Source organism: Procambarus clarkii, chromosome 70, assembly GCF_040958095.1.
Source record: "Procambarus clarkii isolate CNS0578487 chromosome 70, FALCON_Pclarkii_2.0, whole genome shotgun sequence".
Classification (NCBI taxonomy): domain Eukaryota; kingdom Metazoa; phylum Arthropoda; class Malacostraca; order Decapoda; family Cambaridae; genus Procambarus; species Procambarus clarkii.
In genome coordinates, this window is record NC_091219.1 from 26,586,570 (window position 1) to 26,597,176 (window position 10,607).

A 10,607-nucleotide genomic window follows, 5' to 3' on the forward strand; every position below is an offset into this window, starting at 1 on the left:
GTTACGTCATCGGTACTTGTTTATTGGCCTTGAGGACTTGTTTATTGGCCGATTCCGCGATAGGAGAGCTTTGTGACTGGCCAAAAGCCTAGTGACGTCACGGGTAGCAGTTTTGTGACTGGCCAAAAGCCTAGTGACGTCACGGATAGCAGTTTTGTGACTGGCCAAAAGCCTAGTGACGTCACGGGTAGCAGTTTTGTGACTGGCCAAAAGCCTAGTGACGTCACGGGTACAAAGAGGCTCAGATATACATAGACCAGACATAAATACGAGACCCAAGAATGATAAATAATACCTTGAATATACCTGAAGTGGGTTCTACAGGTACCTACTGTAGGACTTTTTTTGTACACAGGTGTATCTACTGCCCAAGCCCGGCCTGGGGCCACGACTAACGTGATCACTTGGTCCAACAGACTGTTGTTTGCAACATCCCGCAGGCCCCATAGCCATTACCACCGGGGTTTGTCCGGCACTTATTGTAGGTGACATGTCAGGTGAGGACAGGTAGGTAAGACAGGTGTGGGATGTCCATCCGGGCCACCATCTTCCACCAGCGGGTCCCCGCCGTCTTAGACTAGTGGGCTAAGTGGTTAGACCACTTAACTGGCACCTCATTGAAGATCCTTCCTGAACTCCTCTTAACCTCTCACTTAACACGCTCGGACGGACCTCTTAACCCCCCCCTCCTCCCCCTACCATCATCTCTTTACGACTCTTGCTCCCCCCTCTCCCCTCCCCCCTCCCCCTCTCCTTCCCCCCTCTCCCTCTCCCTCTCCCTCTTCCCACTCCTGTTATCAGGCTCGAAGCCTCTTGCTCTCCACTTATTAAATTTGACGGCTCCAGTCATGTAGGTTATAATTTCCACTTATTTATATGAGTGCAAGTGTGTATTCACCTAGTTATATTCACCTAGTTGTGCTTGCGGGGGTTGAGCTTTGCTCTTTCGACCCGCCTCTCAACTGTCAATCAACTGTTTTTTTCCACACACACACACACACCCAGGAAGCAGCTCTGTAGCAGCTGTCTAACTCCCAGGTACCTATTTACTGCTAGGTAATCACAGACACAAAGAGAAAGAAACTCTGCCCATTTCTTTCTCCCTCGGCCGGGAATCGAACCGGGGTTCGTAAAATGGGACTCTGACAATGAGCAAATTCCACTTGATGGTGTGGTTTGTGTCACGGGGGAGGCCAGTTGCTGACGTGAAGCAGTCCGTGTTGTTTGTGTGTGTGGGAGTCACTGTTTGTAATGAGGGCTTGCAGGACTCTTGCTTTTTTAAACACGCGTGTCAATGCCAGAGACTCTCTCTGTCTCCTCTCTCTCTCTCTCTCTCTGTGCATTTCCTGTCATGAAGGCGCGGGAAACGCTTCTCGCAGCCTGGGGGCGGATACTTTGTTTTATCCCAATTTCCTCCCTTAGGATGGGCGCATTTTATATCAGGGCGAGGCACCGTTCATGGCGAGGAGGGCGGGGTATATATGATATGACCTGATGTGTATGACCAACGACCTCGCCAGGGAGGGAATACCCTGTACCACGGCCTCGCCTCACACTTTATCCCCTCCTCCAGACACCAACCAAGGTGGAGCTCAATATGGGGGGGGGGACACACTAATCAACTCAAGCCTCTGAGATTTCCCTCTGTCCCTTCAAGTCAGCTCTTCCCACCCCCATAACCACTCCTCTTCCTGTCCTACTAAAGTGTGTATATCGTTGTCCTTCAAACTTTGGAATCTAGGGACGTTGGTAATGTCAGATTCATGCACAACTCTCTTTAGCGGCTTTGAGATGACCCCGCGGCGCCGTCCGCTCACAATAGAAGTTGTGGGTTGCATCGTGGGGAATGATCGGCCTAAGAACGTGTTCCGGACTAGCAGTGTCTCGGCTCTGTAATTTCCGTAATTGGTCTATACGTTCCCTAATACCGTGTTTGGTCGTAAGGGTGTGACAGGAACCTGAGAGTATTGGCGCTGGTCTTCGAGGATCTGTTGGCCCAACGGACGACGTAGCAACGTATCGGAGAGTGAAAGAAACGACGACGTTTCGGTCCGTCGTGGACCATTATGAGGTCGTGTAATCTCCAAGTGATGAAGGTCGTGATGGTTTGGTCATCATATCTTCTGCCACGTTATTGTGACTCATCGTCTGCATCCCAACTGCCCTCAGCAAGCTTCCGATCACTGCCTCCAGGAAGTTTAATCTCACTGGGAACTTCTTCCTGTCGTGAGAAACCTTCCGATCACTCCGCCACCTTTCGTCCAATCATCGGGGTCAGGGGGCAAAGTGAATTAGGTCGTCTTTGTAAGGTATTTTCTGTAACAGTCAAATTGTGTGGTTGGATAATTACATACGCGAGCTAAGACGCTGGGGTCAGCTCAAGAAGAGTACCGTAGCGGGAATGTGAAAGAAATACTCTAATATATGGTTAAATATATCTATATCAACATTCATTCAAATTCAAATACTTTTTTCATAATGGTTTGTTGATTTATAGTTAAATTTTGGTACATAACTTCCTGTAATTTTGTGTATCATAGTCCTATTAACCCCATGAAAGGTGATTATAATAATTTTATTCTATATAATTTAGATTTAGAAGATGTATTTAATTTAAACCATAAACATTCACTTTTCACCCCCAAGAACATTTCAGATTTAGATGCAAAGTTTAAGGTCAGCTGTAAGGGTGTTGTCTCCAGGTTACTGTGGCCTCTGATTGGTTGACCTTCCTGCTGGTATACTGTAACCTAGGCCAAAGGTCAAGACTATAAACAAATCAAGGTCAAAGGTCAAGACTATAGTTTTAATGCGTATCCACCCAGCAGGTTTCCAATTCCCTTAAAGGTGTTCAGTGGAGGCGCTTCTTATATTTCACCTGAGTGATGTCAAGTAGGTGAAGTGAGCGTGCGCACACGCTCTCTTAATTTGGTTAAGCGTCTAATCCTTAGCTAATTGGCGTGCTTGTCTGGGTCTCAAGCCTGTGTGGAGGTCACCAGCATCCACAGCCTCACGAGCAAGAATGGTTATCTTGAGGTTATCTTGAGATGATTTCGGGGCTTTTTAGTGTCCCCGCGGCCCGGTCCTCGACCAGGCCTCCACCCTCAGGAAGCAGCCCGTGACAGCTGACTAACACCCAGGTACCTATTTTACTGCTAGGTAACAGGGGCATAGGGTGGAAAGAAACTCTGCCCCTTGTTTCTCGCCGGCGCCTGGGATCGAACCCAGGACCACAGGATCACAAGTCCAGCGTACTGTGCGCTCGGCCGACCGGCTCCCGTTGGTTTCCACTTTTCGAGGACATTAAGCCTGTTAGACTTATCGAGGTCTAATTACTCCAATTACTGACCATCCTCAGGAAGCAACAAAGAACCAGCTACCTAACTGCCAGGTTCCCTAACTTGCTGCTAGGTGAGCATGAGTTATAAGGAAAAGTGGCCCAACCTCCCCCTGTCCTGCTTCAGGAAGCGAACATCGATAGTTAAAAATACCTCTAGTAAACACAGGGACGATGAGCTTATCTTCACATCAGCGATAAAACGTTGTGACCGCCCGGCAGAAGTCCTGTAGGACAAGGAAGGCTGAGCATACCTTGAGTCACACACAGAGATCACACTAACGTGATGCATCAAATGAACAAATCCACAAGGGCTGACTGGAGAGGCTACGGGATCCAGTAAGTTCAGTAGAACTTCGGTTTCAACTCCTTTTAACCCTGTCGTAGCTCAGTCGATTAAGGCAGTGTCTGGGATGCTCCCGGACGCAGGTTCGAATCCTCGTCACGGCCTTTGTGGATTTGTTCATACCTTGAGTATCGGAAGGTTCTCAAGCCTCCCCCCCCCCCATAGATGGAGAGGGACTAGTGCATACGCTGGAGAAACAGGCAGGAGGAACAAGAATGGTGCCCCGGTGGACCTGGGAGTACCTAAGCGACGGGAAAGTGAGGGTCGTATACACCTTGCCAGCGGGAGTCTGTATTCAGCCGTATCTTGCCCATCATTTGTATAAGAACACAAGAATAATAAACAAATCCACAAGGGCCGTGACGAGGATTCGAACCTGCGTCCGGGAGCATCCCAGACACGGCCTTAATCGACTGAGCTATAGTTTTAATGATGTAACAATAATAAATTGCAACAGGCCTATTGGTCCTTACGTGGAAGCACTTATTTAAGTCCGCCCGTAACCGTCTATATATGTCTAACCTGCGCTTGAAAGCACGCTGTGAATGATCTCCCAGAGAGGTTATAGACTCCCTCGCAATTTTTGAACCATCAGAAACAATAAAGTGCAATTTTGGAGACTGAAAGCATCTTGTGAATACTAAGAGTTGAAGTGAGACAAGTGGAGGTGGGTGGTGGGGTTATCTTGAGATGTTTTCGGGGCTTTAGTGTCCCCGCGGCCCAGTCCTCGACCAGGCCTCCACCCTCAGGAAACAGCCCGTGACAGCTGACTAACACCCAGGTACCTATTTTACTGCTAGGTAACAGGGGCATAGGGTGAAAGAAACTCTGCCCATTGTTTCTCTCCGGCGCCCGGGATCGAACCCGGGACCACAGGATCACAAGTCCAGTGTGCTGTCCGCTCGGCCGACCGGCTCCCCCGGGGTGAGAAGGCCGGCCACGAGATACCATGTACGGAAGCATGACAGATAACCGCACCTGAAGGAAGATATCACACCGAATATCTCTATCGATATCCACATCATCTGATACAATTTATAGTATATGCAAGGTTGGCCAACATGAGAACTGTCTTTAGGTATCCGAATAACAAGTCGTTCAGAGTCCTGTATATCAACGTATGTCAGAAAGTTATGGAACATGCAGCACCAGCTGGGAGCCCATATCCCACTAAACGCAAAAAAAGAAGATGGAGAAAGTTCAGAGTGATTCCACCAGACTAGTCTGTGAACTGAGAGGTACGAGTTACGGGAAAAGACTAAAGAAGTCACTGGAATAGAAAAGACACAGAGGTGACATGATTACCACATACAAAATTCTCAAAGAAATTGAAAGGACAAACTAGACCAAACTAATTATAATGAGTGGTACGCGAACATTCATTCAGGTGGAAACAGAAGTTTGCAAACGAGAGACCGAGACATTAGAAAGGATTTGTTAAGTACAAAAGCAGTGAATAAATTAAATGTAGTAAGAAATAGTGAAAAGGATTCTCAAGTCATCGACTTGAGAATGGTCCAGGATGGACCGAAACGTCGTCGTCCCTTCACCTTCTAGTGTGTGGTCTGGTCAACAGTGAAAAGAACTCAAAACACACATTCAAGCGGAGATATGACAGAACACCCTTTCCCCTCCTCCCCAAAAAAGGTTTCAAAACCTGTAACACAGTATATTGACCATTGAGAAGCTAGATCAAAATGCTAAATCTCACGTAACTGAAGCAAGCATTCACAGTATTACCAACAGTTCCTGAGAGAGAGTTGCTTCATCAACAAGGGCACGATTCAGAAGTTTTCCGTGTATAGACCCTCTCCTGTTACTGAAGCAGCCTCCCTGTTCCTTCTCTTCGGTGACCTCTGGAGCTCACAGACCCTCTCTTCTACCTGCCGGAGACTACAGGAGGAAGGGCTTAGGAGAGAAGCGAAGCCGAAAAAGAATTCAGCACACACCTTGTCCTTGTCTGACGCATGTCCTAACATATACCCTGTTGGAGGAGGACTTGGAGGGCGGGTCATAAATGGTGGCTTCAGAGTCATCGCTAGATGGAAGATGACCTTTAAGAGCTGTGTGGAGAAGTGTATCATTTAGTATTTAGGAGAGGCTTGTAGCAGAACACGTAGGAGAGGCTTGTAGTAGAACACGCAAATTACCGGTGAATAAAGACACCTTCAAGAGGTCCTGAGGTGACCTATGTTAATGGTGCTAAAGTGTAACATGTGTGGGCTGGCTGGTGGCTATGAAGTGGAGGGTGAGGGGGACATCCTGTACCCCTTTGACGTAGCCTAAAGCCAGTCGTCTGTAAATAAATTTGACATCCTATAGGCATCCGGCCGCCGTAGGAAGGAGGCTGAATCAGTAGTCCAAGGCTGATTATACATAAAAACAAACCTCTGCTCTCCTAACTGGTTTATTTTCCCGCCAGACAGCTTGGCGAAACATTCTTAAGTCCTTCTACGTTTCCTGCGCTTTATTAAAAAAAATGAGTGAAATTATTTATTTACATCCATCCGATTTCTTGGGAAAATAACTCGCATCGTTTCTTAACCTACATTATTGTTCCTTTCATTTTCGGTACATTTGTGCAAGACTCAGAGACATCGGGTTTAAATTGTACAATCTAGCAAGCCTCATATCACGCACACAGGCGTTTGACAGAGAGCTCGTTTTTAAAAGAATTAAAACTGCATTGTACGGTTGAGCTATGCTTGCTTTGATGTGGCTGAATTACGTAATGCAAGATTAGGTGTACGTTTTCAAGCAAGAAATCCATTGCAGAGTCATTTTTTGACGGAAGTATCCCGTGTATTCGTCAGTTGGTACACACTCCCACGGGACGTGCCGGTCGCGGACGTTTCGTCACTCGGCAAGATGGCCGACAAATTTATATCTATCTTGTTTGCATTTTATATATTATTTTTGCAATAACCTAACTAATATTTGATCATATTTACTTATACAAATTATCCAAATGATTGCATGCAAGATTTAAGGCTTATTGACTGAACCATTTCTGCACATAATTGAACTTTGACTACTTAACTATATTACCTCTAAAATTACTATTCATACTAGTACTATACTGCTACTACAGTTACTAGCCCATGCTAGTATTACGCCTACTGCCCTTTCAACAACCACAACTACCACACCATCAGGAAAACAATCATTACAGCCTTATCAATACACTAGTGGCACTTTAGTATGCAGCGTGTGGTCTGAGTAATGTAGTCTCTCTCTCTCTCTCTCTCTCTCTCTCTCTCTCTCTCTCTCTCTCTCTCTCTCTCTCTCTCTCTCTCTCTCTCTCTCTCTCTCTCTCTCTCTCTCTCTCTCTCTCTCTCTAGCATTTATGCATTATTAATTCGTTGAGAACATTTTTAGTCGTCATTCTATTTTTAAGTTGCATTATTGATGAGTGTTCCTTCAGTGTGTGGCATTTGTGTGCTATGGTCTGTCTCCATGTTTACTGGTGTGTGCTCACACAGTGTAGGCTTCACTGGGAGACGTGCACAGTTCAGCCTAGGCTTTAGACAAAAAATTATTAACACAATTTCTGAAAAAAATTACGTTTAAGTGTATCTATGGAAAACGTTTTGGTACGAAGTATGAGGATAAAGTGACTATTGTATTGTGGCAGACTCCCAAAGGTTACAATCATACACATGTACCTGGAATACATCATACACATGTACCTGGAATACATCATACACATGTACCTGGAATACATCATACACATGTACCTGGAATACATCATACACTTCAATACACATCATCAACGCATCACTCGTACGACTGTGCAGATAAATCTCGCCATAGAGAAATACCGTAAACTATTATGTGATTCAACATGAGAACCTAAGATAATCTAGGCACACATATCGCTGTAGACTCTACATATCCGTCTGAGTAACCCACATATGTCCGTCTGGGCAGGCCACCTCCGTCTGCAGTACTGATGGGAGCGGTTTCCTGCAGAGGACCAAAAGAGCGCCACTCCCAGACCCGAGGAAATGATCCACACCACCTGCTCATCGGGTCAATCTTCGACACACACCCTTAGCCTGTTAAACCCAGGCGGGGACCGGAGAAGACCACTCCTGTTAGCACCCCGAGGGCTCTCCCTTCCCTTAGCTCATGGTAAGCCTCACCCACGCGTTCTCCCCTGGAACACAAGCCACCAATCTGTTTACAACCAGGTTCTCAATTACTGTTGGGTGAACTCGGGTGAACAGTCAAGGAATGGCTTCTTCCTGTCCATATCTCGAACCCAGACAACATCGTTGGGAGCTTATGTTGCGACATTGGGTAGAGGAGGGCGGGCGGGCGAGATGACAATTCCCTTTGTCTAGGACGGGAAGGCATCGAGGTCCCACCTCGAAGTCAAACCTTTCCTAGAATGCAACCCACAACAGTGACGTCAAGTGAAGGGATATGTACTCAACCATTTCTGTTCAATCTGGGAGATCGAGTCTGGGATCCTCAATTGTGATTCGGTAATGTAGACCACTGTACTATAGGAACCATTAGCTAGGTAGGGTTTAAGGCTCCTGGTAAGCTGGGAGATCCCCATGGGTGTTCACAGAGCAGATATGTGTATGTTTACAGCCGAGAACTATATCATTATTGACATTGTAATTGTCAGAGTGGGATATTGCTCTCTATGGCAGGTGGCTGCAGGTAATGAATCCCACTATGGTGAACATTCCAATTGTAAACTATGTGAACAAGAGCTGGGACATATTCTTCCAACACTATACCCTGTGGTGGCCCTGTTATCAAAGATTTCAGACCAAATGGAATGAGGTACTTTAAGCTCTGTAACTCCTTCATATACTCACGAATATTGGAAGATATTCTTGTGCTGTACCCAAGGTTTGCTAGTGGAGGCTAATGGATCAGCCTCGCATATCATGTTTTCTTGATTCCATGTATGACTAACCTCCCCATTTCTACCCACACCCATTTCCACCCACACACACCCTCCCCATCTCCCACAATCACTGTATTTTTACTACACACTACCTCCATCACTGAGACCAAAAGGTTGCAACCAGAATGCAAATCTGTTATCTGAACATATACTTTTTTCTCATTAGAATCTGCATACACTAATATTTGAATAAATGCTGAACTCTACAGCCTTGAGACAGAACATTGTATATCTGATGACTTCGTGCAGGCCTTGAGGGAGTGGACATCCCCTTTAAGAGCCGACCCTCTTCCCCTTCCCCTCAGACCTCCTATAACACTCGCCATCCAATCACCAGTCATTGTACAAAGTTTAACGAGGCTAGGTTCAAATGTCTAGCCTCGAACCTTTTATAGATACAGATAATGGGTTTGAACAATTAGTCCGAAATTTGCTCGGTTTACGCATTGTCCAACACTGGGCCCTTGTAGCAAAATCCCAAGGTCAATAAGTTGACCTCCCTTCCCCCCAGAGATGGGACCAGTGGGTGTAGTTGACCCCAATACTTGATAACCTGCTATTAATGGCAAATTTTATCATGGCGGAGGCTGCTAAGGGTTGAAGTGGCGCCTCTCTTGCGCCTCTTCTCGAGTTGTGTTTATTTGTAGCCGCCATTTTGTGTCGTGTGTGTTTAGTTCTAAACCATCATGCTTGTGTCCGGCCTTGTAGGTTCTCGAGCGTAGCTGTGGTGTAGTTTAGGGTCAGTCGAGGCACGCCATGAGGCCGGCTGTTTGATCTACTGGGAAGTAGTCGTGTATTATACTTGAGTTGTTCTTCACAGGACCATAAGCACCGTCAGGACACGGTGTTGCCAAGAGCGTACGTGCGTGAGTGCATGCGTGCGTGCGGGTACGTGTGTGTGGGTGTGATTTTTTTCGTAAACGAGCTGATACCAAATGGTATCATTTATCTTCTAAGCCTGGCAGTCACTCGAGAATGATAAGTTGTCAAGAGTATTCCTGTGATTACGCAGCGTTGACTGTCACCCACCAAATTACTATCTGACGCACAAGACCATACTCTGTTAACTCCAACACGGAACCAGCACATCACCTAAACGTCTCTGAAACTCAATACACACAAAATCTGAAATGTGAAAGGCTCGCATCATTAAGCAACTTCTCTGAACTAGAGTCAGCGGGGAGAACTAACTTTTTAAGATCGACGTCGGACAAGGACGGCTTTCATACACGGGGTTATTAGGCAAAACTGGCCGAGATTGGCTTTAATTTTACCCGTATAATCTAGTACATTTAGTGCCAGGGATAGATTAGGGTGTTCCAAGGACAGAATGTGGGTCGAGTGATTATGGGGTTAGTTGCCATGGAATTCAAGAGGTAACCTTGAAGAAATAAGGACTTTATGGATCATATATGGCATGGGTGCTTGTATTACATTAGTGTGTGTGTGTGTACTAGTTGTGCTTGCGGAGGGTTGAGCTCTGGCTCTTTGGACCCGTCTTTCAAGCGTCAATCAACTGGTGTACAGATTCCTGAGCCTACTGGGCTCTATCATATCTACATGTGAAACTGTGTATGGAGTCAGCCTCCACCACTATTACTGTGCTTGCTTGTATTCTTGTCTGTTTGTGCTTACTTTTTTTGCGAGGACTTAGTTTCAGCAATTAGCTCCCATCTATCATTATTTAATCAACACATGTACGGATTTCCAAACCCTTTTAGAGTCTGGTATATGTAAACATATATTATGCGTGTGGTGATCATGTCTCCGTTTGACATCTTACGAAATACGTTTTCCACTTTGGTGCTGTGTATTCCAAAACTGACCTGACGCGCGAGGTATACAAAGGTCCTGAATGACACTAACTTTAGAGTCCTGAAGGAAGTGATGACAAATTTTGCATATGGCACTGAAGACATCCGGTTAATCCGAGTGCATCCGGTTAATCCGAGTTCATCCGGTTAATCCGAGTGCATCCGGTTGACCCGTTCTTGAAG

General features: G+C 46.0%; 1 long non-coding RNA gene across 1 annotated transcript in view; it reads left to right on the top strand.

The window, feature by feature from the left end:
• The window catches only part of LOC123744863 (uncharacterized), an 89,391-nt gene extending 80,630 nt beyond the window's left edge, over positions 1 to 8,761 (top strand). Inside the window, exon 3 of the long non-coding RNA XR_006771259.2 lies at positions 7,614 to 8,761. This is a non-coding gene — a long non-coding RNA (uncharacterized lncRNA). The remainder of the gene's footprint in view (positions 1 to 7,613) is intronic.
• The last annotated feature ends 1,846 nt before the right edge of the window (positions 8,762 to 10,607 follow it).